The sequence below is a fragment of the Aythya ferina genome, assembly GCF_964211825.1.
Source record: "Aythya ferina genome assembly, chromosome: 6".
Lineage (NCBI taxonomy): Eukaryota > Metazoa > Chordata > Aves > Anseriformes > Anatidae > Aythya > Aythya ferina.
The window spans coordinates 2,927,792-2,955,428 of NC_140303.1; the positions used below are offsets into that span (position 1 = coordinate 2,927,792).

Sequence of the window (27,637 nt, forward strand, 5' to 3'; positions counted from 1 at the left end):
CTGGAGGAGCCCTCACGGGACAGGGCTGCGGGCGCCTATCGAGGCCCTCCTGCCGTTTCACTCGCCCTAGTTTTGGGGCCCTAGCGCCCCCCAGCCTGGTTCTGCGGAGCGAGGGGTGGCTGAGGCGCTCCCCGTGAGCCCGCCACGTTGATGGCCCCTCGTACACCAAGCTGAGGTGGCGGTGCCCAGCTGGTGGTCTGTCTGCGTAGCCTTAGCTTGAAGATAACGCTGGGTAAAAATTTCTGAGGGAAGATAGGACTTTATTAGCCTCTCAGTTTGATACTGTGACCAAAGGAAGTCTCCTGAGTGAAGTAAAGCCCTCCAGAGCATGCAGCTGAGACGCAGATTCAGCAGTATGGGGTATCTTACATCCTATGTAGAGCAGTTTATTTCAAACCAAGGAGAGGTGTGTGGACTCATTTGTTTCCTAAAGGTGCTGGTTATATTTATCAGCGCAACCTAGGTGTATTTATTTGTATTTAGTTTTACTAGTGCGATTATGAGGCAGAGGAAGCGGATTCTGTAAATAACCTGTTCCACACTGTTTTATTATGTTCCCAAGAAAAAGGGGTTTTAATGGATAAACAGAATTTCCAGTGTTCCAAGTTGTGCCCATTGCCTTTTGCACTGTCACTCGAAAACAAGTGGGAAGAACTGGATCGATCTTTTTTTTATTCCCCCATCAGGTGTTTATAACATGCATAGGATCTTCCTGAGCTTTCTCAATCCCAGCTCTCTCAATTTCTCATATGATACATGCTTCCAGCCCTTAATCATTCTGGTAGCCTTTCACTGGACTTCCTCTGGTACATCCATGTTTCTTCTAGTGGAAAATCCCAAACTGAACACTATATTTAAGATGTAGCCTTACCAGCCCTGAGCAGAGGGGAAGGACCACCTCTCTCAACCTGTAGGTGAAGCTTTTCCTAGCACAGCCCAGAATGCAGTTGGCCTTCTTTGCCATGATGGCATCTTGCATGTTGCGTATCATATACTTATCGCTTATATTGCATATTTGTAATAAATATGCATGTTGTATATTCATCAGTTTCCTGTTGTGTACATAATCTAGGAAGTATCAGTGCTTAATCGATTTACACAACTATCAGGATAACAGACTCCAAATACCCTATTAGAACTACAGAGTAAGTCAGGTATAAGAATTTACATTACCTTTTGGTAGAGTTCTAGGCATGTTTAAAAATGATAAATAAATAAATTAATAAAAATGAATGCCTAAATTTGCTCTGAAACAATTTTAATGAAGTTCTATTTTCCCAAAAAAAGATAGTTGTGTCACCCATATATATTAGAAATCAAACTGCAAAGGTCCAAATCTTTCACATACTTGGAAAGATGCTTGGCTTTCCTATATTTAGCAGCAGTAGTAAAGTTAGATAAGAGACATCAGGTAAACTGTTATAAGTGTGGGACCTTATTTCACCCTTGCTTCTGTACAGGCTGTGCTACAGTGTTTCTTGCAGGAGGTTGGGCTGCACTGAAATTAGTGGGGCTGTACATTGAAGAAAGCTTCATTTAGGATGAAGAAGTAGGGTTGGGGTTCCTAAAGATCTTGTTAGACACTTGTGTATGTTGGGAGTGCATATTGTGCTTGGGGCCACCTAGAAATACTCAGGCGTTCACTTTGGAATTTAGGCAATCAAATCCTCATTTTCCTTCTAGTCAGAAGGTTTTTTTTTTTTTTTTTTTTTTTTTTTTTTTTTTTTTTTTGTACAGTTGTAGCATGTTTTCTAGATTATTTTTTTTCCCCTAAAGTTAGAATCTTAAAGTGGAAACTTTCACAGAACCTCTGCTAATGAAGCAAAATTATTATGGAAAAAATCCCTAGCTCCCTCTGTACAATTGCTTATTCTAGTTCATGCAGGCAGTTTCTCTTAATCCAATTTTGAGCAGATCTGGTCTGTACTGACACTAAAACTTCTAACTAAAAGGGCTAATGAAACATTATTTCTGTACTTTATTGGGTACTGTGCAAAGGAAATACAAGACCTGTTCAATGTGTAAGTACAAGAAAAAACACAAGTGGCCTACTTTTCTCCTATGGAGTGGAAATTTTAATAAAATCAATCACAGAGGTATAGCAACAATAATATTCCTGTGCTCTAAAAATGTAGCTGCTTGTATCTTGATTGCTGAGGTTTGTTTACACAGGCAGAGCTCTTACAATTATTGAAATCCCCTGAAGTAGTAAGGATTCATCTAAGAAAACTAGTTAGGAGAATGAAAGTTTCCATTTTAGTAATTTTTGAGTAATGTGAATAATTACATGTCAGTAGCATGAAAAATCTGTGTTCTTAACATCCTGTTGTTGATGTTCCCCCTTCTGTGTTTTCCAGGTGAGTGATTAGCTTTTCCACAAGGGTTTACAGAAATTATTAACATTTTAATGGCAGTTACTAACACTAACAAAAGTTGATTGTGGTACTTCTGCCAGGTAATCCTTATACAGTTGGATGTTCATGATGCAGCTTTGAAGAGATAATTGCAGTTAATATATAAGGTGCTATACAGGCTTTCATCTTCACATCAAATGCTACATGAATCTTATGGAAGACCATAAAAGTTAGTTCATATCTTAGGCAGAGTTCAGGTGCACAGAATAATAATGAAATAGGTTCTTTGTTACAGGAAATGACTGTATACATAACATGTTCACACTTAAAATGGAAAGCACCAACCTATTCATACCTTCAAGAAAACACAAGAAATTTCCCTTCCATGGCATGCTATAAATTTTAATGGTACATAGATTGCTCTGAGTTTACTTCTGATCTTAGTGATGTAGATTTTGCAACACACAAGCAGCTTCAATTAAGCTCAATTTCGTTCCTCAGTCAAAGGTGTAGAGGTGGTAATTTTTGCAGCTTAGGTTGCTTTGCTACTAAATAATTTATTAAATGAGTATGGGTTTAAAAGTGGAAAATGGGAGCAAATGCGAGGCTAGAAGATAAAACTTTTGTTTGTTTCAGGAAATACAAACATCTTCCTCAAGGGTGGACTTCTGTTCAGCTGTGGGTTCTCTGTATACTTCAGAAGGCAGAAAAAGGATGATGAGCAAATGTGCTAATAAAGGTAAGGCTATCAAACTATTAAGTGTAAGTGACAGCTCTTCAGTATGGTATTTGCTAGAGTATGGGCTCTTACATTTTATAGGTAGGTTAGCATAACTTTTTTTTTTTGGAGATACTCTGTGCTTTTGTCTTACCCCTTTCTTTCCTGGTTTCTTTCCTGGTTCCTCCCAGTATGCTATTTCTGCAGGCACATAAGCCTTCAAGCCTATTATGGTTCTTAATTTTTCTTACATCTGAAGTGAATGATAATTAGAATACGCTGAAGGCAGTAGTCACAACATGAGAAAATGCATCTTGTTCAGGATGTGAATGTGTGTTGATGTTTTTATGGCCTGTAGGAACACAACTACAGTATTTTGTAACAGTTGTCATACCATGTCAATTTGTTACTGTACCAAGTGGTACAGTAACAAATAATCCTTCCAAATACAACATGACTGAGGCATGAAATGCTACTTTGCAAGAGGCCTTTATCAGCCTTCATTTTTGTCCTGTTGTCTGTGGTGCCTCATTCATACATTACTCTGTTTTCTTATCTTTTCTTTACAAATTGGTTTGCCATGCTCTGTATCACAATGTAAAAAAAAAGTTTTTATTTTATGTTCTTCTTACTTCACATCTGTTCTTCTATCCCTGCAACAACCCTCACCATCTTCATATGTTGAATCATAATGAGCCATCACTGTGTTGCTAGCCTGTCCTGCATGCCTGCATTAGCTCAGTTCATTGCTTAGTTTTGCCACTTACTGTAAGTTGACAATGGATGTCAGGAGCATAGTTTTTCTTCATGATCCTGCGGGAGTCTAACCACAGATTTGGGGGATTTTGACAGAAAGAATGTGTATCATGGTTAATCAGCAGTGATGAGACATTGGCATATTGAAATTCCTCTGGAGAGAACTAATGGCTTATTCTCCCCTCTAGTCTCCCAGAGCTCCTTAATAGACCTTTGTGAATGCCTACAGTCACAAATTAATTAGTTTCATCTTTCAGAGGCTATGACATCTGCAGTTTGAGTAGACAAAGTACCACTGCAGCAGTAAGCTTTCGTACAATGTACTTTTTCTGCAATCAGCTGTTTCATTGCACGTATAGCTCATACTAATTCTGTGCTTTCATTCAGAACATATTCAAACAGTAAAGAATACAATTTTGATTTTATTTGTTTTCTCAGGCCACTAAAATATGTTGATTCTTTTTATTTATACCAATTAAATTAAAAGATTTTAATAGGCACTTAACCAAAATTCTTGGTGAAGAAGAATTGTCTGGTGATGTGACAATACCTTTAGCCAAGTACTAATATAAATGATTTTCTATCCATATGTAGCAACTGTAATATTTCATGGTACTTCAGAGATCTTCAAAAACATGCTTCCTATGTATGTGCAAGGTGCATGTATATGTATGTGTGTATTTGTATTACCTTTTATATTTGAATTTCCTTTCAAGCTTTTTTCAGCTCCAAGTGTGTTCAAACTGCTTGCTAGAAAGTTGGCAGATGATTGGAATAGCTATGGAAACACCTGTTAAATAGTGATAGGAAACTCCTTTGTAGTGGATTGCAGCTGTGTCTTTCACTGTTAAGAGAATGTGCCAAGCCTGGCTTCATTCAAACTCATTCCTTCAGGTGTAGTAACACTTTAAAGGAGTGAGTTATGTGTGTCTGTGGTGGTGTGCACAGAGGAATTCCCAGTGGCTATACAGTGATGGATGGCTAGGTCTTGACTCATAGTTTTATTAACATATTAGTGGCAACAGTTCAAACCAAATTACATCTATTATGCTCCATTACAAGTACTAAACAATTTACATCTGCTGAAATTCCTACAGGCAGGTCTGCCTGCCAGCAGCCATCTTTTGTGTGTGTAAGGGTATTCAGGAGAGCATAGGGGAGAATAAATTATACAATCAACAATTTACTGAGTTGTGTGAAAGTGAGAGTAAAAGCTTTTCAGCATGAAAAATAAATCCATTTTCTTTTTCCATCAGAGCTGTGTTGAGAATCTTCTAACATTGCAGGTTATATGATCTCATTTCTGTTTTTTCACTGCTGACAAAAATTAGTATAAAGAATTAAGAACTACTGATGTTGTTTAATACATCTGTTTCTCTTGTGCTATTTTTCCGTGGAAATTGGTTTTATTTAATCATACAATCTGCCTATACTACAGATGATCTGCATAATCTGTCAATTCCTCCCAATAGCCTTTTAGACTACTTCAAGAACGGGGGCTTTAGAGCAAATACCTGTGGGTGTGGGGAGAACTGCTGAATCAATAAATGAGGGTGACTGAAATGAATGCCCTTACAGAAGGGAAGTTGTGAAGAGCTTGGTCTTTGTACATCATGTTTGGAAGCAATTGCCTGAAAATTCCGTATGTTTTGGCTCCACATGTAGCCAGCATATGCTGTCTGTTGCCTAGTCTGGTTCATAGAGGATGTGGTGGGTAGGAAAGGCTGTTAAATTAAAAGTTAACTGTTAAAAGTTAAATTACATTAACGCAAGTAGTTAGGACAAGGTTTAGGACAAAGGACATGAGTCTATTAAAAAAAAAAAAAAAAAGTTTTGGTAGTTCTGCTGTTCATGGAACATCTAGTTAAATGACAATTTCTGTGCATTGCAATTTGTCTAGGTATACAAGAAGAATTTGTAATTTAAGGAAACTGTAAACTGTATGGTATAAATTGATATAAATTTGGAAATCTAGTTGGTATTTAAAAGAACACAAAGTGGCCCAGGAAGTGGAGTAGAAGATTTTATTGATTAAAATGGGCCCAAGCTCAACCTCTCATCATTCCTGCAGTCTGAGGTTAGTCTGGCAGTGAAATTATGAAATTCTAGCTTGTGCATGCCTGCTTCTCAATTTCCATTCTCTTTTCGTTTCCTTAATAATCTGGCTTTGTGGATGGGTTCTGCTATGTATTCAACATGAGACTAATTTATCTCAGGGAAAAAAAAAAAAGGCACAAGCAGTTGTTACTCCACCAAGCATTTTACTTAGATAATGGAAATAACTAAGTATATGAATGTTTGCATCTTAGTAGGATTGTCTGAGACTGATATATTCATTAAGCTAGTTTTCTAGTGGTTTCAGTTTAATAGTAAATAGGCATTATAGCCCATATAATAAATAATAATAAATGTGTAAGATCTGTATCATTTTCTCTGGCTGTCTGAAACAATACTTTTCATATGTTAAATGTATTTTGAATATACTTATTTGACTTCCTTTGTGGGATATAAGATTGTAAGTCAAAGCACGAAGTACATATGCTTTTTAGAGACATTTTTGACACCTCTTTATTTCAGTTTGTGTAAGTGTTGATTTCTCTGCATGCATAACAAGTTCAAGTTAAGTCAAGTCAAGTGCCTAAACTTACACATAAGAATATGGCTTTGCTTTGGAGACTTTATCTTGTAGTGTCATCATTTAGATATTGTAGGGAATGTTACAGCATGTACTGATTTATAATTTCATTATAAATAACCCCGTGTTTAATAGCTCTTTAAACTAAGGAGGGGTTACAGTGAAACAGGCAAACTGGGATGCAATATTAGTAAAGATGTAATGACCCAAATTGCATTTTCTGTTGAAAAACTATTTCAGGTTGCTCCATTTAGATCTGTATAGTAAACTTTAGACTCATTGAATTTGCAGGAAATTTTGCACTGATTTTAGTGGAAGTAGAGTTTTAGCTATAGTATGCAACACTACTAGGAATTTCTGCGACTTCCCATTGAATACCTGACTCATGGTTTTTTGATATTAATGCTGTTGCTAGCTTTAATTTTTTGTGTGAATGATTAATTTTTTTTTTTATTGTTTTACTTATGTCTGCTAAAAACAGCTTAGCTGGAAAAGCTTTAACACCTGGTTTAGTAGTATCCCTCTGACTAAAGTTCAGGTGAACATTTAGGGTAGAGTAACAGAATTTGGGATGCAGAGGCTGCTAATGTACCTAACTGGCTAACAGCAGATGGGTAAGATGCAAGATGTTTTAGAGAATGCAGAATAATACAAGGTCCATATGATACAGGGTATGTATACACTTGAAGGTAAAGAAGTTTACCTAGTTAGTCTACTGTAATCAGAGCACTTTAAAACTAGATTATGAATAGAGTTCTCTTATTAATTCTTCTTCAGCGCTTCCTTCCCAAAGCAGATCTACCTACTTTGATGATCCATCCTATTGACTTGTGCTATTAGATTTTGCTTCTGAGTGGTACTAAGGCTCTGTCCTAGATCTAGCAATGATTTAGCAGTTGCTTTTAAGTACATGAAGTCCTACTGATGTCCAGAGCTCAGTCACTAATTCCAGATAAAAATCCTCCTACTGAAGGAACGTGAATGATTTAAAGAATTATTTCCTAGTTACCACTGTTAACTAGGCCTACTGTGCATAGTATTGTGCCTAATAAAGGTTTTACCATACTTGTAATTCAAATTCAGGTTGCATAGTTTCATGGAAGCTAGCACTCATTACATGAACAAGATAGCCTATCTTCCATGCAGGTAGAGGTTTTAAGTTAGTATAAGTTATGAGAGTTCAAGAATAAAAGCTTAATAATAAGAATCATATATAATTTTATAATAAGAAAAATTTAGTCTTTTCATTAAAAGTATATGTTATTGAAGTGTCATACTTGCTACAGCAGTAGCTTCTCACGTTGTATAACAAATGGGTTATAGTAGAACTATTAGCATTTATCAATGTAATACATCCTGGTTCAATGTGGTGACGTAGGTCATCCAGTGTATTCATTAATTCCTTACTGTTTCACAAAGATTGATCTTACCTTCTTCAGTACTCTTTCTGCTCCACAAACACTAACTTTTTTTTTTTTTTTTCCTGTCAAGGTAACAGAAATAATTAGGTCAAAATAAGAGACACTATTTCTAATCTGCTTTTAACTTCCAGTTTGCTGCTGCTTTGTCATGTCTGTTACAAATACTTTTTCTGAAGTCCATTCTGTTTAAGTATAGTCATATTTTCCACTGGAAACATGGATAGCAACTGTGGAATAAGCCCCACACACAAACAAACAAAAAAAGATTGTCACGATAAATGCATAAACAAGCTCATGAGTGATTTTGAGTGCTTAACTAGCAATAATTGAAGAGTTTGACTTCTTAATGTTACTCCAGTATCTGGTAACTCAGATACATTTCATATAGCATGATATGATTACTCCAAAATTAAACCATCAAAAACCATTTGTAATATTTCAAAGATATGGCTGTGAAGAGATGTAAATTATTCTGAAGTAAAACTTCAGAATTCAAAGTTTGATGCAAATATTCCTTTCTGAGAAAAAATGATCATATAAGTCTCTACTGAAATCATGCTCATTAGAAAACCATGAAAACTTTGTGGTTTTCATCTCCTTGTGTTTCATAATTTCCAATTGCCAGAAAAGCTAACACTGAACAAAGGCTGATGCATTTTTTTTTGACAGCTTTCGCTGAAGCAAGTGAAAAGCAGCATAATTCATAGGAACAACTTATAGGGAGATACTGAGTGTTGTCATAGTTGTTACCACACAGCTGATCTCAAGACTTGTATTACCCAGCTTCAAGGGTTAATGCATTTTGTGTCAGACCTTATTATAGAAGTAACATACAGGGTAGTGGAGTTCTTATCAGAAGACATGATAATTGAAGAGTAATAAGCAAATATTCCTTTGTGAATATTTGTGATGTGTGACTCAAACTTCTAAGTGCCAGTCCTTTATGGCAGTACTGGGTTTTCTGTAGTTTTATTTCATATGGCTAAAGTTATCCTATCTGCATGTTACCTTAATTTGTGATCTTTCAATTTACTTTAAGTATTGATATCTGTAGTTGGTATTAAAACATTCTTCTAAAACTAACCTGATCAAGAACATAATTGCTGTGATCTCCTGGACACTTGTGCTTTTCTGTTTCTTCATAAGAGAAGCAGAATGTAGCTTTTACCTCCAGTTCCCTAGCTTAACCAAATATAGTAAAGAAAAATACAAAGTGAACTGTTAGATCCATCTGAAGTATATGCTGTTAATCATGCCAGTACTTTTCCCAGGGCCCTGGCTTGTGTGGTGTTCTCTGAGGCTGCATTGTCAGAGTTCAAGTGAAGTTTTATAAAAGCATCTTTCCTTTTCAATGAAAATGATTCTACAATAAATTTAGTCAGCAGCTAAGACTTCCCAAATTCTGTTGAATGAAAAGTAAAAAGAACAGCATGTGAGATGCACAGATGGCAAAGATACATTTTGGAGCAAGCAATTCTGCTTCTCCCTCTCTTCTTACACTGTGAACAGTCTCTTTTTTCTCCATCCTATTTGTTATTCAGAACTATTCATCAAATAGCTGTGGGCATTTGTTCGTGGTATTTTTCTGTACTTAAGTGATCAACTGCGTATATTTGACAACTCAGATTCTTTTGGTTGGATGCTTAGGTCACATACATGATTTGTTTCCTTTCCCTGACTTGATAGTCTTTTTTTTTTTTTTCTATTGATTAAGACTTTCCAAATAAATGTTCAGTTTCTAAATTATCTGCCAATAATTTTTTGTATTTATAACATTCCCTGTTCTCATCACTTTCACTGATACATTGGAGTACTGGAGTATCTATAAACAACTTCCATGCCCTAAGATTGAGATTTTTTGTTTCTATTTTTCCATTCTTTATCTGAATTTGAAAGAGAATGTGGATGAGTGAGGGTGGAGCAGGGTATTGTATTTGTGTCATTTTAGATTACCTTCTCTAGCTGTGTAAAAAAATAAAAAATAAATAAAAAAAAAATTAGAGAAGGTCATTTGCACTCTTAAAATGAAATGTTTCCAAAGGAAACATTTCTTCTTCTGGAGTGTGTTCTAGTCCTGCAAAACATTGTTAGGCAAGCAGTCTGTCTTTCTGTTCTAAACCATTTCCCTCTCATGAAACACTTGTAAATTGGAGTAACTTTATCTGAATACTTAAGATTAAAATGTCTTTTGTAATATTTGCTTCAAATATTGCTGTTATGTATTCTGTTGCATGCATGTTGTCTGCATTTTTCACATCTGCCACTGCAGAGTTTTCTGCAAAAACACTAAGCTCTGATATAAAAGGTGAGGACTATCTCTACTTTCTCTTGAGTTAGCTGGAGCTTAGACCACTCATGTGCTTTTGTAGAGCACTGCAGAATGAAAAGTACCATGCTATCACTATTTATTCTTTGGATAGTCAAAAGTCACTGACTTTATAGGCTTTGAAGTCTAAAATTTCAGTAAAGTGCATGGTAATGTATTGGTTTTAAAAAAATGGTTTATATACAGCTTTATACTAGGTCAGTGGGATGATAAATTTTCTATATAAGAAGTGCCAAAATGCGTACATGGTATTCTGGGATATTCATAATAGCAAGCCTAAACATACAGCTATCTTGCAGGAAGAAATGCTTTGCACAGTTTTGTGGATATATTTTATCCAAGCAGAGTTGGCTGCATACTGACACTTATGTCTGGGGAGGATGGAAGGTGGTCTTTTCATGTTGGCCCTTCTGGTGAAATTTGGTCATACAAGCAGTTTCTGGAGTGTGTTGTGGTTGCACGATAGATTGCTTGAGAACATGACACAGTACTGGAGTTTCTTATTTTTTACCATGTGTAGAAGAGTAAACACTCATTTTGATATGGTGCTTGATTTTGCTTGAAATTTTACTGTATTTTGGTATTAAACTCTGGTTTTGGTATTACTTTGAGGGCTAAGGTGGTGTAAAGCAGCAACCTTTTTGGTGAAATGGTTTCACTTTCTTCCACACAATACAGCATCTTTCCTTTTTCCTTCAGGAGTCTTTACAGGTTTCTCTTCTGTATTTCAGGATGAGATTTCCCCCCATCTATTACTGTGATTGATAATTTGAAGTGCATTGTGGAGTGAGGAAGAAGCTGTTGACAAGCATTGAGTGCAGTCCTGTATTTCTGATCCATGAGTTCGGAGCAGATTGACAGAAGTCAAAGAAAATGATATAGAAGCACACTGTCTTAATTAAACATAAGCCTTTACTTTCTGTTGTGACAGAAGCTTTACTACATCAAACTTCAAAAATTGCTTTAGTAGTAATAGAAGAAATCATGGTTCGAAGAGAAAGAGGAATGCTGTTCACATTCATATTTTACATATTGTTTACATTTTATGCTATTGCTTGTGCCAGTAGAGCATTAAGGGCTGAACCACAGAAACAAAGTTTGTCTATAGAGGGTATAGTGGTGGTAGAAGAAAAATGCATGTCAGGCTTAAACATCTTATTTTAACTCTGGATAATAGTGAGATGACTTGGTTGTAATAGATCCTGTGTTTTAAGTACTCTGGTTATTGTTACTCAGTTTAGTGATTCTTCAGATTTCCTCTGCTGAATCTTCTTTCTTTTCAGATGTTTTAATCTTATCCACACATCCAAAATACTCTGTAATAGACCTGTTTCCAATGTTACAGTAATGCAACTTGAGCAACTGTTGATTTTACTGGTTTGTAAAATGAGACCAGACCTGAGTCACTACTTCATGTTGTTTTTCAATATGGTATTTCATTTTAGGAAATACAAGAGTGCTGGTAGCCCTCAAGCACCTATTTGGAGGGAGGTGAATCTATTTACCCTCTCCTTGTTCTTCCATTCTGTTTGCAGATAAGATTTGACTGAACAGATTTTTAAAGAACAATCCTGGTAACAGGGATCTTTGAGTTAGTCTGTTACGGTACATTGCACAGTCCTGTGAAGAGGAGGGACAGGCAGGAAGCTAGCTCTCTAGGTGAGAATTTTTCTATTACATCACCTTTTTGGTGGAAATAATTTCATCCAAATTATTCTTCGTGGAAAATACAAAATTTCATTGACAAGAGTTTTTTTTTGTTGTTGTTGTTGTTTTGTTTTGTTTAAAAAAAAAAACAAAAAACTTTCCTCTACAGTTAGAATGATTCCTTTCTTGTGTTTTACTTAAAACTGGAACTCATCCCACCCCATGGGTTTGCATCAAGTTCAACATTCTAGGAGTAAGCATTTAAAATTAGAGAAGCTCACAAGCTTTTTTTTTTTTTTTTTTTTTTTTTTTTAAACTTGAACTTTGACTTCTTTTGTCACCTAGTTTTCCATTTACCTGTTTTGTTCATGTCATTGAATTGACTTTTTCCTCCTGATTTATCTCTCTGCAGATCAGCATTTGGGTTATTTTTGAGTATGTCTGACTTCACTGAGATTGTGGAAATCAGGGTCTGCTCCTCTTCATTCTGGTCATTCATTGCATGTTTTCCTTTCCAGCACTGAGTAGCACCGAACACTTAATCAGGGTGTGGGAAGGTGGAGTGGCATGTAATTTCAGTTATAGCACAGGCTGCAATATAAAACCCACGTCTGCTTTGTCTGTTAGATTGATTCATATGTCTGTATGGATTTCTAATTAGCTTTAGCCTCTCTCACAGTATGCGTTTTCAGGATTGCAAAATGCTGTCAATATTCTGTAGTTTCTGCTTTTTAGGAGCTGTTACTTTTTTCACCGCTACATGAGAGGGCAGCAGCTGGCTACTAATGTGTGCATCTCACGGCATTCTCTTTTGTTCTCAGCTTGCCACCTGGTGGCGAAATATGGAACGGTGTGGAGGAATGGTTAAGTGAAGTAGGTCATGTGAATGTTGAGCAACCAGGAGGTCGCGAGCTAAAAAAGTATCGAACGCAGCTCATATGAGTCTGAGAAAGTACGTAACGTCTGGGAGCTAATCAGGCACAAGGACACGATATCTGTTGGTGGTTTGGGAAAGTACTGACTGTGTTATTTCGGTCGATGGGAGTGAGAAACTAGCTGATAAAATAGAGAAATGCACTAACCAATCATGAGCTTAACTTTTGCAATATGTATGAGCTAATTATATTGAATTAGATAAAAGACGACTGAGCTATCCAATAAATTGAAGTTCACTGATCACTCATATTGAGCGTCTGTGTCTTCCTTCCGTCGACAACAAAAGTCCTCGCAACAGAACGGTGCTTACAGGAGCACAGTGGACTAAGTCCTGACTGTTCACCAAACTCAGGCTCTGTTTCCAAGTGAATCCTTTGATTTTAAATACCACAAGAATTTTCATAGGGGTCCAATGTTAAAATACTTGGTTTTGTGCTCTGTATCAGAAGTTTGAGGCTAACTCTGCTTTTGCTGAAGTAAACAGTAAAACTTGTATTTTTTGTGCATGTTGTATGCATTAGAAGTAAATATTAATTGTTTGTGTTTTTAACAACTTCAGTGTTGTTATAAAGTGGTCACGTTAAATCTTTTCTCTTTTTTAAACATTTTGTTGTTTGGCATTTCTAGAGTTTTATTACAGGATCCTATTTTTACATAATTTTCAGCAGTTATTTAACCAGGGAAATAAGACACACATATATATCCTTAGTTTTTAAATGACTTTTTGATGTATTACTTCTTGAATAATGCCAGCATTATCCCTCTTGCTGAAGGACACCATTATTGAGGCAGTTCTATTATGAGTTTTAAGGAGCTTAAGATTAGAGTTTAAGATTACTTCTAGTAAATATACACTTATCTGATTTAATTAAAAATAAAGCACTATGTAGATTTCTTTCCAATGTTTTTATAAGTAAGATTGTATTCTTTAAAATTTTACTGTAATGAATAATTTGTATTTCATGACAATAGAAGTTGAACTTCTACTTTTGTATATGTATAAATATGAAGCATATGGATATATGTACAAATATTCAAATATGCATCCTTCAGTGAAAATGATTACTTCATTGTATGCTCAGAAATGCTGCCTTCACTTAATGCTGTTTTGCTGTTGGTTCTGTCGTGATGCTTAATTTTTAATGAAATTAAAACGCGCTTCTTCCTTTATTCTTGGACCGTTTCACATTCAGTTCCTCAAGGAATTGTGCAAGGGCAACATTAGGTTTGCATTAGTGTTATTTTTCAGATCATGCACATTTTGCAGTCATTGAGGGTTCAAAGCCCATGACAATTTAAATAAGGTGGCTGTTTAAATTGTAGACCTGAGAGCTTTTCAATTTTTAATGTTTGTCTTCTGAATAAGAAGATTCTGGTATAATTTAAGATGCTTTATTGAATGGAACACAGTGAACTGCTCATGATGAAGCAGGCCTTACTGAGGTCGCCTTGGCAGTGGGGTTGATGGGATTCATGCCAGTTAATCAGTCTAAGTATATGAATCAGAATATCCAGTTGTGCACTGAAACCTGGACACTGGCTTTGAATAACTTTTGGTTAGAAATACCTGATAATTGCATACCAGTTATCAGATGGGTTTTGTGTTTATCAGCAATGACTGCCAGAAGGTCATTTATCCCTCCAAAGCATGTAGCCAGCTGTGAATCTCTTAGATTTGTGTAAGCAAGGCTACAGTTGCTTCCCAAAGTACTTAAAAGCATCTTCAACATGCAAAATAACTTCATAGTCCCACAAACTGATTAAGCTGACAGGAACAAATCCTGCAGTTCAAAGTAATCATACTTTCCCCCATCTGGTCATTTCGGCCATTTTGCACTCCTTTGCTCTATTCCAACTCAGTGGTTTATAAACATGGTAAATTAGGTCAGAGTCTAAGCCATTTTTTGTAAATGGTGAATTGATTGATGACAATACAAAAGAAGCTAGAGAAATCAGAAAGCTTCTAGCCTGAATGGTTGAGTGATGAGTTGACTTCATCATGTAAAGATGGTGAAATAGCCAAATTTTGAGTCACTTATGTAATCGCCAGCCTCTTAGGAACATATGATTAAACAGTACTAATGTCACTCTTAAGGAGACATTTATTAGATAACTCATCTAAATGATTTTTCAGTAAGTGCATACAATAGCTGGTGATTCAGTTTAATGGTGCAACTTCTTAATGTTTGTATGGTTAAGTCAGTGCCCATGGAAGCTGTGTGTAAAGCTCTGTCACCTTAAGCATCTACTTACTTCTGGCTAGAAAGATGCAATTTTACTTGACCTCTCAAATGAGCAACAGCAAATCTGACTTTTGAGTCATGTTTCACTCTTTTTTCTTGGGTGGGGAGATAAGGATAAAGATACACGATACAATGAAAACATTGCACATCTTAGTTTTATTGGCCATATTTTTCCGGTATCCTTCCAAGTAATGAAAGAACTCTGGAGTAACACCTAATGTGTCAAAGATCAAGTGACAAAACTGCCTAGTTTGGTGGAACACAAATAACTGTTAAGGGAATAGCTCTTCGTTTTCACTTTTACTGGCTGAATAATATAGTCATCTTTTTGATGCCAATACCAACTGCTAGCTGTGCTTTTTATTGGGTGACAGTGCAACAAGCCTTCATTTTGAAAAGGTCTGAATCACCTGCAAGTCCAGTTTACATCCTAGAATAAATTTCAAAAGCGATTCAAGATGAAAGCTTGCCATTTGTTGGGCTGTAACCTGAAGAATAAAGAAAATGTTATGTTGTACAGAGATGGAGAATAGTATGAGAAAGCTAAAATGCCACTGTAGAAAACTAAGACTTGGGTTTACTTGAACTGCTATGATCTGGTTACCAGTTTGCAAGAAAAGCTGGTGCAGCAAAACTACACTTTTCTCATTAGTCAATTCACTTCATTCTTTACTGTGATCTGGTCTGACACAATTCCATTTCTTAAAGTTTTTGTATGTAATGTGTGTGTATATTTGTATATTATATTCAAATGTGCATATTTAGTATATTTTTATATATAAAAGTATACATATTAAATATTATTTATGGCTTGTTTAGCCTAGTAAAGTGAAAACAAAGTGATAGCTTTAAATATGGAGGAACTAGAGGTGGGATAAATACCAAAAAAAAAAAAAAAAAAGAAGTTACTTAAACTGAAATGATGGCAAAGAGCAAAAAGACTATGGTTATTAATAAGTTCCAGTAAGAACTTAGTCTACAAACTATCATTAGAGTGAGTCTTTAGAATTGTGTTTTGTAATTCTAAGAGAAAGAAAAGGAACAAGGAAACCACGCTACTTTTAATTCAGAATTTGATAAATTTGAGTGGAATCAAAGATTAGATCAGCCACAGACTGGATATGTAACCTAGGAGGTCTTCTCCCCGGTCCGCTATCACTAAATGAATTGTTTTGAGTGCTATAATATGACACAAAAGTAATATAAATTACACATTAAATACAGTGATGCTCTTAAATGTGTTAATATAACATGTTAAATGACCATATCTCTTTACATTTTAATTTTAGCACATTTATTTTGATAGTACAAAAGAACTCTTAGAACTGCTATGTAAAACAGCTTTGCAAGTTGCCATAGCAATTAAATTGTGGAGTTCAATAATGTTTCTTCCTTTGTCTTAACTCTGCTGTATGATTTTTTTCAAAATCAAGCCAATATTTCACATTTTCTTCTCATTTTTCTGACTAGTTGAATAGCAGGTACAAATCATGTTGAATTTTGATTTGTGCTCCGTGCCTTATCTGTGCTAAAATTTATCACCTGTTTCAATTTTCTAATTTTGGTTCTTCCTGTATGCTTAGCTTGCTCATACAGACTGCAAACAACACAGGGCAAAGCCAATGATTTCAAAGTATCTCTGACAACCTGGGTATCTGTTCTTCTGTTTTAAACATTGTCCCTCTATGTGGCTCCATTTAATGCTTCTAAGCTAAAAATAATAACTGGGAGGGTCTTTTTCCCCTTTCTGCTTTGCTGTTGATCTTTAAAATTATGAACTCAGGCAGAACATAAGGAAGCTGTGCTAAGACTTTTTGCTTATTGTATTTCTCCCCAGAGGCCACAAATTAGCATGCAATAAGAGAGCTCCTCTCCTGGAGTATTTTCAAATAAAAAATGTATGACTGCGGGAGGGAGAAAAGAGTGATAACTGCCATTTGATGGAGGAGGATCTGAAACACCAAGGATTATATTCAGTATTTCTTCTATAGTGACCAAGTTGAAGAGCTTTTCCTCAGTTCAAGATAGCTTCTATTTCTGGTCTTTGCACTCTTGTTCATTGAGACCTGTGATGTGGAGAAAGTCATTGTAGTATGAGTGGGACATAAGCTATGTTGGAGTATGGCCCAAAGCAGTTAGCAGTTAAAGGGGGGAGGCAGTGAGAACTTAGACTTGGGAGGGGGTCGGGGGGCAACAACTAGAAATTCTCAAGCTTCCCACAGAAAGGGAATTCTAGAAAATTAACGTTCTTGAAGGCCCTGTAAATAAAATATCATTTGTTCTTTTGTTATTGAAATGGAGCAGACAGCCGCCCTCAACTCCTGGGAGGCATCCTGTGAAATACCCCTACATTAAACAGGTTCCCATAACAAATCTATGAATCTGAAGAGTCAGGTAAATTGCCAGGGAAGTAACCAGTGTCACAGCAGAATTTTGTCGAATGTTTTCCATGAAACATTTTTATGAATCAGTATTTTCCATCAAAAATCCATTCAATGAGAAAATTTCCACCTATAATTAATTCCCAGTTGTAACTAGATTTCCAAAGGCCATTGTAGAAGACTGTCAAAGCTGAGAACTGAAACAAAACCTCTCTGGGTGATTACATTACTGGCAAGACTAATTCCAAACTTCTGAAAATGAGTAAATAACCATTGTGGAGTAAAGAGCTGCACACAGTGTTCAAGGTAAGGCCATACTAATATATAATATGGTATGACAATTGCCTCTTTTGAGCAGCTGGTGTTTAATGCATCCTAAAATGCAGTTTGCCCTCCTGGCTGTCAGGGCATGCTGCTGACTCACATTGAGCCTGTTGTCAATCAGATTTGATAGATTTTCTGTAGGAAGATTATATCTTTTAAGTGACAACAGAACTGTCTTCTTGTTTTCTAATAAGCTACTGTGTATTAGCTTGTTGTTTTTTTTTCCTGTAAGATAAAAATACTTCATGTTCTGAGTTTTGACTCAGAGATGCTTCCTTCCATTGAAGTGGAAGCCTGTCTGAGGTAGCTTCCTTGTGTTCTTGAAGACCCACATCTCTAGCTGAAATTGGTCAGGTGCCATTTCTTCATCATCTTTACTGGGCAATATTGCTATGTATTTGGCATGTCTGTGGACCCTTTTTTGGCTGTGGGAAAAATGGCTGCACTTTGTGCTGCATTCCTGATCCAGTCAGAAATAACATTTTTTTTTTTTTCCTGTTATGAATCTCAAGAGCTTGAGTTATGTGGTTTCTGGCATAAACATTTCCAACTGTTTACATCATGGGCCTTTGATCAGTTGCATCGATAGGGCAATGCCCCAGAGCCTGTCTTGGACTAAGTAAGCTCTGGGTCTAGCCAGTGTTTGTTTCCTGGATGATGTCCTCAGAAGGAAGATTAACTTGTACAAACCTCAAATCCTAAGCAAGATAGTTTAATACACCTTTCCCTGCTTGAGAAAACAGGTAGGGAAAGGCACATAGTTATTTCTTTCTGGAGGGCTTTATCGCAAGGCCTTTGGCTCAAACTGGGATTCTTGGAGACTTAAGAGCAAAAGGTTTTGTGATCTCTGATGGACCTTCATAAATTTAAAAACTTCTGATCTTGAATGTGAAAACTTAATGTTCTCTTATTTAAAAGGTTACTTGTTTATCATTGATTTTCTGAAGTTAATATTTTGACTATAAGTTACCTGCAGTGCATATCAAGTTTTTTTTCTAAAGGCTTACAGTACAGGTGCTGAGTGTTGTAAATATTGAAGTGATATGAAAAGAAATAAGGAAGAATTTCAAGAGAATCATGTACATTTCTTTACCAGGAATCAGTAGAATAAGTCCTGTTTTTATTGATGGTATTTAGAGAATTGGGCTGCAGCTGGAAATGCGACTAGTCATCTCCAGTTGTCTTAATCTCTCTGCCTACAGCAGACTATAGCAGCCTACGCTTGTCCTTACCTCTTTCCTAGCATTAGCAGTTATGGTGATCAGCACAAACTACTCCTTTTTTTTTTTTTTTTTTTTTTTTTTTAAGAATCGAAACTCTTTTATCAGAATGAGAAAATGTCCCCATGACAATGCCAATCAGAGAGGAATTCCCTTCCAAAATGTGGGAAGCAGTAGTCACCAGCTCTAAAACAACACTTGCAACATGTGGCCTCTCCTTTTGCCATCCATTTCTGAAATGCCTGTTCGTGACCTCATTCAAAGAGAAACTAAGCAGCTACTCCCTAATCTAGGTGCAGCTGCTATTGCTGACCCTGCTGTGGCAGGCCTTCAGCCAAGGTATGAGAGAGAAATTGGTCTCTAAATGAGGAATAGGTTGTTGAAAGGAACTAGAATATCTAGCTACAGATGTCTTAGTTCTAGCCCTTCCCCAAACAGTATTGTCTCTTAATGAAATATCTCCACTGAGCAGAGAAAAAGTTCTTGTGCATAACCTTTGTTTCTGGGAGGATCTTCTCTACCTGAAGAGCCCAGACTGCATTCTACATCTAAGCACTGTTGTACATGTAGAACATACTATGTGTTTATACCTGTGTGTGTGTGTATATATATATATATATACACACACACTTATATGTGTCTATATGCGCATGCATGCACATGAATACATATAAATCGTGTGTAAGTGTTTATGAATTTCCCACTCCGTTTTCCCAGGCTTTCTTCAGGGAAGGAGTGGGAACTGGGTAGCATTCTGAGACTGGCTTGGAGGAGCCATCTGTTGGCTCTGATCCAGTTTGTAAACACTTCTGTATTGTTGCTCTGCCAAATGTAAAGCATGTGTTAAGAAAGTGACAATCAATGCATTTACAGTAAGTGCATTCTTATGCATAGGCTCTGCTTAATGTTTAATTCTGAAGCAAAATACAATGTATCTATGGCTATCCAGTATCCTTTTGTTAATCCAAATGAGAAACCATATATGACTATTTATACAAACTGTGAAAGTTCAGCTGAAACTATAGTACAAAGCTGATGGAGTTGAAGGCATGTTATACTGGCAGAAGATCTCATCTAGTGATCTCAGAACAGTTCACTGTCACGCCAAATGCTTGAGTTGTTTGCTCAAAATGTCTATGCATAGTTTCAAGCTTCAAGAACTGTCTCAAATGTAATACTGTAACTCTGTTCTGAGGTAATGATTTTTAAATGGCTAACAAGCATCCAGAAGTACTTAACAGCTTACATTATTTTACTTGTATTCAAATTATAGTTAATAGAGGGAGTTGGATATAATATGCTGCTCCCTCCCCCTTCTCAGCACTGCACAGAGAACATCAATAGTCAGTGCCTGGGAAGTGACAATGAACACTTAATCTCTCCCATAAAAAAACTCTTCCCTTGATAGAGCAGAGATCAAAAATAGGGGGAGGCAGAAAAATGGATATAATGTTGTTCCTTTCCAAGGTAAATGCAAATCCTGCTTTCCAGAACAAAGGAGCTGGCAAACAACAGGAAGCAATTTCCTTGTGTATAGCTCAAACCCTCCTTCAGCTACCACTTGAAGCTTTTTTTTCTTTCAGGATCATGAAACTAGTGCTTTTTGAGACTACACTTGACTTCAGAGTTTTCTTTTCCTCCTTTAGTGCTTTGCTTATCCCATGCTTTTTATACAATTCAAACTTCTGGCAAGTATTTTGGTCGCTCTTGCTCAATATGATTCCATACACTAAAGTTTGAAAACTATTTCAATTTTGCAAAACCATTACAGTTTTAAGGTTTCTTTGAAGGCATCAGTCCTATCTAAATTTCAGCACTTGTACAATATTCACAATGACAATGTATTTTTGGAGACACCTCCCTCTATACCAGGTTGTCCAAAGAAAACGAGAAATTTGAATTGTGATGTTCTCATTCATAGCAGTTTTTAGGAAGGGGATGAAGCAACATCAAAAGGCTGATCCGACACTGGTTTCAGCAAGTGAGAAAGTAGTCAGTTGTTTTTGGGCCTGAAAATGTCCCAGTTTGTCATTCTCTAAGACCAAAAATGTTCCAGTGGCCTGGTTTTCTTTCAGAGGGTTTTATTCAACATTTTTTAAAGCCTGTGTTACCAAAATGGATTGTGTACTGACAGTCCTAAGTGCTAATAACTAAATATACAAATGAAGATGACCTACTTTTAAAAGGCTATAGTTTTCAAAGATATTATTTCTCAGTTCAAGTTATTCCAAAAAAAAAAAAAAAAAAAAAAAAAAGGCTTATCTGATCATTCTCCATTACAGTGTTTTTATCAGTTTTGCAAAGTTAAAGAACTTTTTCAATATAAATAATGTCTATTCTATGAATTTTGGAGCCTATTTTTACTGTCTGGTATGACGGCATTCAGACCACGCAGCCTGGCAGGCACTGGTCTCTCCTAGTGGCTTACCTCCCTAGTGACCATTTGTTTGCTGTGTCTTTTCAATCCTTTCACAGTACAAGTAGCAAAACTTCATCAGACTAGATTCTCACACAATTTGTACTCAGGCTAGCTAGAAACCTAAAATGTGCTAGAATCCTAAATGAGTTTATGAAATGTAAGTTAATAATCCATGTAGAGAGCTGGACTTTCCAGTTCTTTCTGTATGTATAGGCTATGTAAGGGCTAATGGTGATCAGGAGCAGTGGAACTTTTTTTCCTGTGCATGAGTAAAGCATTCAGCTTGTAAGTACAGTGTGGATGAAAGGTGTATTTTTTTCAGAACTGTTAGAAACAACTCCCTGAATAAATGTCCTTAAGTCACTTTGATATAGGTTTATTCACTTTCAATATATTATAAATAATGCAAATTTAATGTCCATCTGGACAGTAGGTTTTTTGCCAATTCCTACCACCAGCTGCAAAATTCACTGACTACAAGCTATGCAGCTGCCACACACAGTCAGTGCCAAGAAGGAGCATACTGCTAATGCTCCTTCAAGTGTCTGGGCTGGTATGCTGTACAGGAAAACAGATTAACTGTGAGTGAGAAAGCAGGAAGAGCAAAGATTTGTGGTGGGGGCATGCACCTTTGTTTTAAAAGTTCACTTGTGGGGGGGGGAGAGAGAGCCCAGCTAAGATCTAATCACCTTTGCTTACATTGGTAGTGGCCTTCATGACTTGTTTTATTTTGTCTTCTATTGTAATGCATGTTGTTGACATTGTCTGCAGTTTGTCATATATGTTGTAGTAATAAGAGCTGCATAAGTGCATAAAATTACTGTGTACATATGATTTTTATGTATGTCTGGATGCTTTTTTTTATATTTTGCTTAGTCTTCCCTGGTTTATAGGCTTCTTGTCTGAATGAAATGGTAGTCATCTTTCCCTAGGGAGAGCTCTCTATCAACATTTTCAGACTATTTTGTCTGCTATGCTTTTGGATCCACTTGTCAGTCTCTAAATATTGAGGATCTCCTCCATTTCTTTAGGCAACCAGTCTGGTTTGTTTCTCTCACTGTTTTGGAACGCATGTCCCAGGGGACCTGAAGATGCTGATGAGGAACCTAGAGCTAACACTCCGTAAACTGAAATGGAGAATTCATAGCAAAGGCAGTTGAAGCTGATGATGGGAGAAAATACAAGGTCTACACTGGGGATGGATCCAAGTTTGTTGCAAGTTTTTTTTCATTAAGAGGGTGTTCTTTACCTTTAGGGAGAGATCCATGCTTTTTGACAATTGATATTTATTAAATTAGCTAATATATTTAAATCTCTAAGCATACTCCTGTGATTTGGGCACCCACAGTATATATTAGCTATATAAAGCAATGCTCAGTTATGAAAGAATATTGCTTTTCAACAAGGACTTCAGATGGACAAGTGTAGTAGTCTTAAATTGAAGGCATCTGATATTCAGTCATGTCTTCCAGCTGCTTTAAGGTTAAGGGCAGAGTTTAAGCTAGCAAAAATAATTTTTTTTATTATTTTAACATGAGCTGAGAAGCCAGGTATCTCTTTGTCTTGGCATGTGTGTCTAGGTGATTATGCTGCTCTGTTTGTGGTGTTCACCAACCTTAGCACTGCACTTGGGGAGGTTTCCAGACCAGGAAGAGCAAGAATCTCGATCATTTTGACTTGTTCCATATAGTAATGGATGCTTTGGTGGGAATTAGACTTCTCTGCTACAGAAACCAGCACCATAGCACCTTATTGGGGAGGCATTCCCAAATATTTGTATTTAATATCTGTGTAACTAGCCTCTTCAGCAATGAATGTTTCAAAAGTCCTGGTTTGGGGAGGTTGTTGTGTTATTGGTAAGTAATTCAGAACTTACCCAATGTTAGTCACATTACAGTTCATAAGAAAAGGAATTTCATGTTCCGTGTAATAAAAGAGCAAAATAAATTCTGGTCCTCCTTTGTCCTCTTCTCTGATTCAGGTGCACTCACAGTTGCTTTTTGAGACAGCCTATATAAGGATGTCAGATTCACTCTGAAAATAAATACTGTGATGGCAGAATTCGTTTTGAGTAGGAAGGAAAGCTATTAAAGTGAAAGATCACCTTGTTTTTTTTTTTATTTTTTATTTTATTTTATTTTTGTGTGTGTGTGTGTGTGTGTGTTTTTTTTTGTATGTTTGTTTTTTAGAGATTTTTAGAGGTTGTCAGCCTCTGATGGTGTTCCTCAACCATGTACTCACTGGAAGATTTTTTCCCAAATGTCTTAGGAGCCAGGGTGTCATTACTTTGAGAACAAGGTAGACAAACTGCAAAAGACCGAGTTTAGTCCCATTCGTTTTTTATTAAAAAAAAAAAAAAAAGTATGAATAGTGATTTCAAGTTTCCTTTTTTACAAATGTTCCTGCAGGCAAGAGAATTTTCTCAATTAATGAATCAGCTCAACCCTCTAGAATTCGTAGTGCAGTCTCCTGTGTTTAAATCAATTCAGTGAAAACAAATCCTTCATTAAACTCACTGTGAGTGTAGGTGTGATGTTTCTCTATATGAGTAGTAAAAAGAAAGGTAGAAATGTTCATACAGAGGAAGTTTCACAGTTTCAGATGAGCTTACCTCTTCCTACAATTCTTTACCACTATTACATTTACCCAATATTGTAACAGAAGAGACTGCTGGGGGGAATGTTCCTTTCTAATTAAGACATCATAGAATGATGGCAGTTCTAGTGTAATTACTGAGTCCATTAAAAGCACTGCATAGAAATTAGTAAAATTCCTTCAAAACATAACTCAACCTGGAAGTACGTATATGAAGTCTTGGATGTTAGAGCTGGCTGATTTTAAAGATTCAGAATCTCAGCTACCTCCAGTTTTAAGGCTTTCTTGATCAACTCTCCAGTGTCTATGAAGAATGAAATGTGCTTTGCGATGGTCATTCTAATAGCTTGTTTACTGAAGTCCAATGTCAAAACTACTAAACCCTCAGTATCTGTGCGAACAGATTTTCTTATAAAACCTCAATGTGTTTATGATGGACTCAACCAACCCTCAAAGCTGAACTTACACAGATGCATTCAGCTTGGCCCTATTTCTATTAAAATCCACCTTGTGATAACAGGTGCTAATATCAGCTTGTTACTGGGTAAAGCTAATGAGTGGGAGACACCTGTCATGATGACAGGGTGGGTGTTGAAGGCTAATAATATTCTTGATGGCTAGTCTGTTGCTGACTGCCAAAATGTGCCATTATGGTCTCCAGTAAGTGCCCTGGAGGACTTCATTGCAGCTGCAAGATATGGCTTTCAAATAGGAAATATTTCTAGGAATTAAGTCAATCAGAGATTCCTTCTGAAGGAAATATGGCAGAATGAAGCAGCCAAGTGAGAAATATAAGCAGCCTCAGGAAAACTCCTAAATAAAGGACACTTTTAAAGCTGAGTTTAGAGATCTGCTATTTTTCCTCCCCTCTCCCCTCCTGCCCCTACCGACACCTCTTTCAAAAGCTGACAGGCAATAAGGAGACTGCAGACAGAACTTTGCTTCTGTGGAAGGAATTGGTAAATTCCTATTGACTCGTATTGCTAGTTCACTTTCATAAAACGAGGAGGTAGAAAGAACTGATATGCACTGGTGGAATGGGGATTAGCTTTTAGGGCCTTTGTGTTTTTTTTTGTTTTGTTTTGTGTTTTTTTTTTTGACTTTGTAAAGTTAATTTCACATGAGAAGAGGAAAAGAATAGAGAGCATGCATTATTTTTTCAGTGCTCTTTTTTGGATCTAAGTCTGTATGACAATAAGAACATAATTGTGAGATTAATGCATAAATTTGAGGAAATCTTGGCTATGTGGTACAGCCAGTTTTTTTTTTTTTTTTTTTTTTTTGTCCTCTATAGTGCTACGGCTTCACCTCTAGTTCACCTGAAGTCAGTGTTTGTAACTTTTGTTAGCTTGGTTAACCTCTACCTCTGTCAACTATAAAAAGGAGCAACATGTAGCTCCCAGAAACCAGTTATTGTTGCAAAGTCCTCTGCCATCAGGTGATGTTATGTAGGTTGAATGTGCATTGTTTCCATTGGGGAGCTCCTGTGAAGCATCAAACAGCCCATTAATCAAATCAGTGAATACTAAAGCTGCTCAAGATTACTAACTTTTTTCCTTGATCTCTCTGTTCATCAGAGCATATTCCAAAAAGTGAAACAAAATGGTCAACATGTATGTATTTTAAGTATAAAGCTGACTTCACACCTTCTAGATAATGCTTGCTGAAATTTTGCACAGTTTTCATGTTTTTATTACTTCAAAGCTTATTACTCATATATTAATTACAATATTATTTTGAAATTTATTTCAAATTTATTTTAAAACTACTTTTCAGTTCTATTAGCTGTGAAAGATACCTTCTTTGCCTTCTTTGCCTCAGTCTTTAGCGGCAATACCGGATGTTCTCTGGATACCCAGTACCCTGAGCTGGTGGAAGGGGATGGGGAGCAGGATGTGGCCCTCACTATCCACAAAGAACTGTTTGGTGACCTGCTACGGCACTTAGATGTGCACAAGTCGATGGGACCGGATGGGATCCACCCAAGGGTATTGAGAGAACTGGCAGAGAAGCTGGCCAAGCCGCTGTCCATCATTTATCAGCAGTCCTGGCTATCGGGGGAGGTCCCAGTTGACTGGCGGCTAGCAAACGTGGCGCTCATCTACAAGAAGGGCCGGAGGGCAGACCCGTGGAACTACAGGCCTGTCAATTTGACCTCAGTACTGGGGAAGCTCATGGAGCAGATCCTCCTGAGAGTCATCACGCAGCACTTGCAGGGCAAGCAGGCGATCAGGCCCAGTCCACATGGGTTTATGAAAGGCAGATCCTGCTTGACGAACCTGATCTCCTTCTATGACCAAGTGACGCGCTGGGTGGATGAGGGAAAGGCTGTGCATGTGGTCTACCTTGACTTCAGCAAGGCTTTTGACACCGTCTCCCACAGCATTCTCCTCAAGAAACTGTCTGCTCTTGGCTTGGACTGGCGCACGCTTCGTAGGGTTAGAAACTGGCTGGATAGCTGGGCCCAAAGAGTCGTGGTAAATGGAATCAAGTCCAGTTGGAGGCCAGTCACTAGTGGCGTCCCCCAGGGCTCGGTGCTGGGGCCGGTCCTCTTTAATATCTTCATCGATGATCTGGACGAGGGCATTGAGTGCACCCTCAGTAAGTTTGCAGACGACACCAAGTTAGGTGCGTGTGTCGATCTGCTTGAGGGTAGGAAGGCTCTGCAGGAGGATCTGGATAGGCTGCACCGATGGGCTGAGGTCAACTGCATGAAGTTCAACAAGGCCAAGTGCCGGGTCCTGCACCTGGGGTGCAATAACCCCAAGCAGAGCTACAGGCTGGGAGATGAGTGGTTGGAGAGCTGCCAGGCAGAGAAGGACCTGGGAGTGATGGTGGATAGTCGGCTGAATATGAGCCAGCAGTGTGCTCAGGTGGCCAAGAAGGCCAATGGCATCCTGGCTTGTATAAGAAACAGTGTGACCAGCAGGGCTAGGGAGGTGATCGTCCCCCTGTACTCGACTCTGGTGAGGCCGCACCTCGAGTACTGTGCTCAGTTTTGGGCCCCTCGCTACAAGAAGGACATCGAGGTGCTTGAGCGACTCAAGAGAAGGGTGACCAAGCTGGTGAGGGGCCTGGAGAACAAGTCCTACGAGGAGCGGCTGAGGGAGCTGGGCTTGTTCAGCCTGGAGAAAAGGAGGCTCAGGGGCAACCTTATTGCTCTCTACAGGTACCTTAAAGGAGGCTGTAGTGAGGTGGGGGTTGGCCTGTTCTCCCACGTGCCTGGTGACAGGATGAGGAGGAATGGGCTAAAGTTGCACCAGGGGAGTTTTAGGTTGGATGTTAGGAAGAACTTCTTTACTGAAAGGGTTGTGAGGCATTGGAACAGGCTGCCCCGGGAAGTGGTGGAGTCACCATCCCTGGAAGTCTTTAAAAGACGTTTAGATGTAGAGCTTAGGGATATGGTTTAGTGGGGACTGTTAGTGTTAGGTCAGAGGTTGGAGTCGATGATCTTGAGGTCTCTTCCAACCTAGAAATTCTGTGATTCTGTGAAAGAACATTTTTGGACAAAATGTATTGGGTTTTCATGTAATAAATAAAAAATAACGTTAAAGTAATTTTTTTATGATACAGGAATAAGTTGGACGAATACATGCTTTGAAAACACTGACCAATATTGCTCTTAAGGGAAAATCATGGTTGCTGTAGTGTACCAATGTGGT

General features: G+C 37.4%; 1 long non-coding RNA gene across 1 annotated transcript; it reads left to right on the plus strand.

Moving 5' to 3' along the window:
* Positions 1-81: 81 nt before the first annotated feature.
* Positions 82-22,534, plus strand: LOC311438727. The gene is made up of 3 exons (XR_014694275.1): positions 82-406; positions 2,991-3,093; positions 22,412-22,534. It is a non-coding gene; the product is annotated as an uncharacterized lncRNA (long non-coding RNA).
* The last annotated feature ends 5,103 nt before the right edge of the window (positions 22,535-27,637 follow it).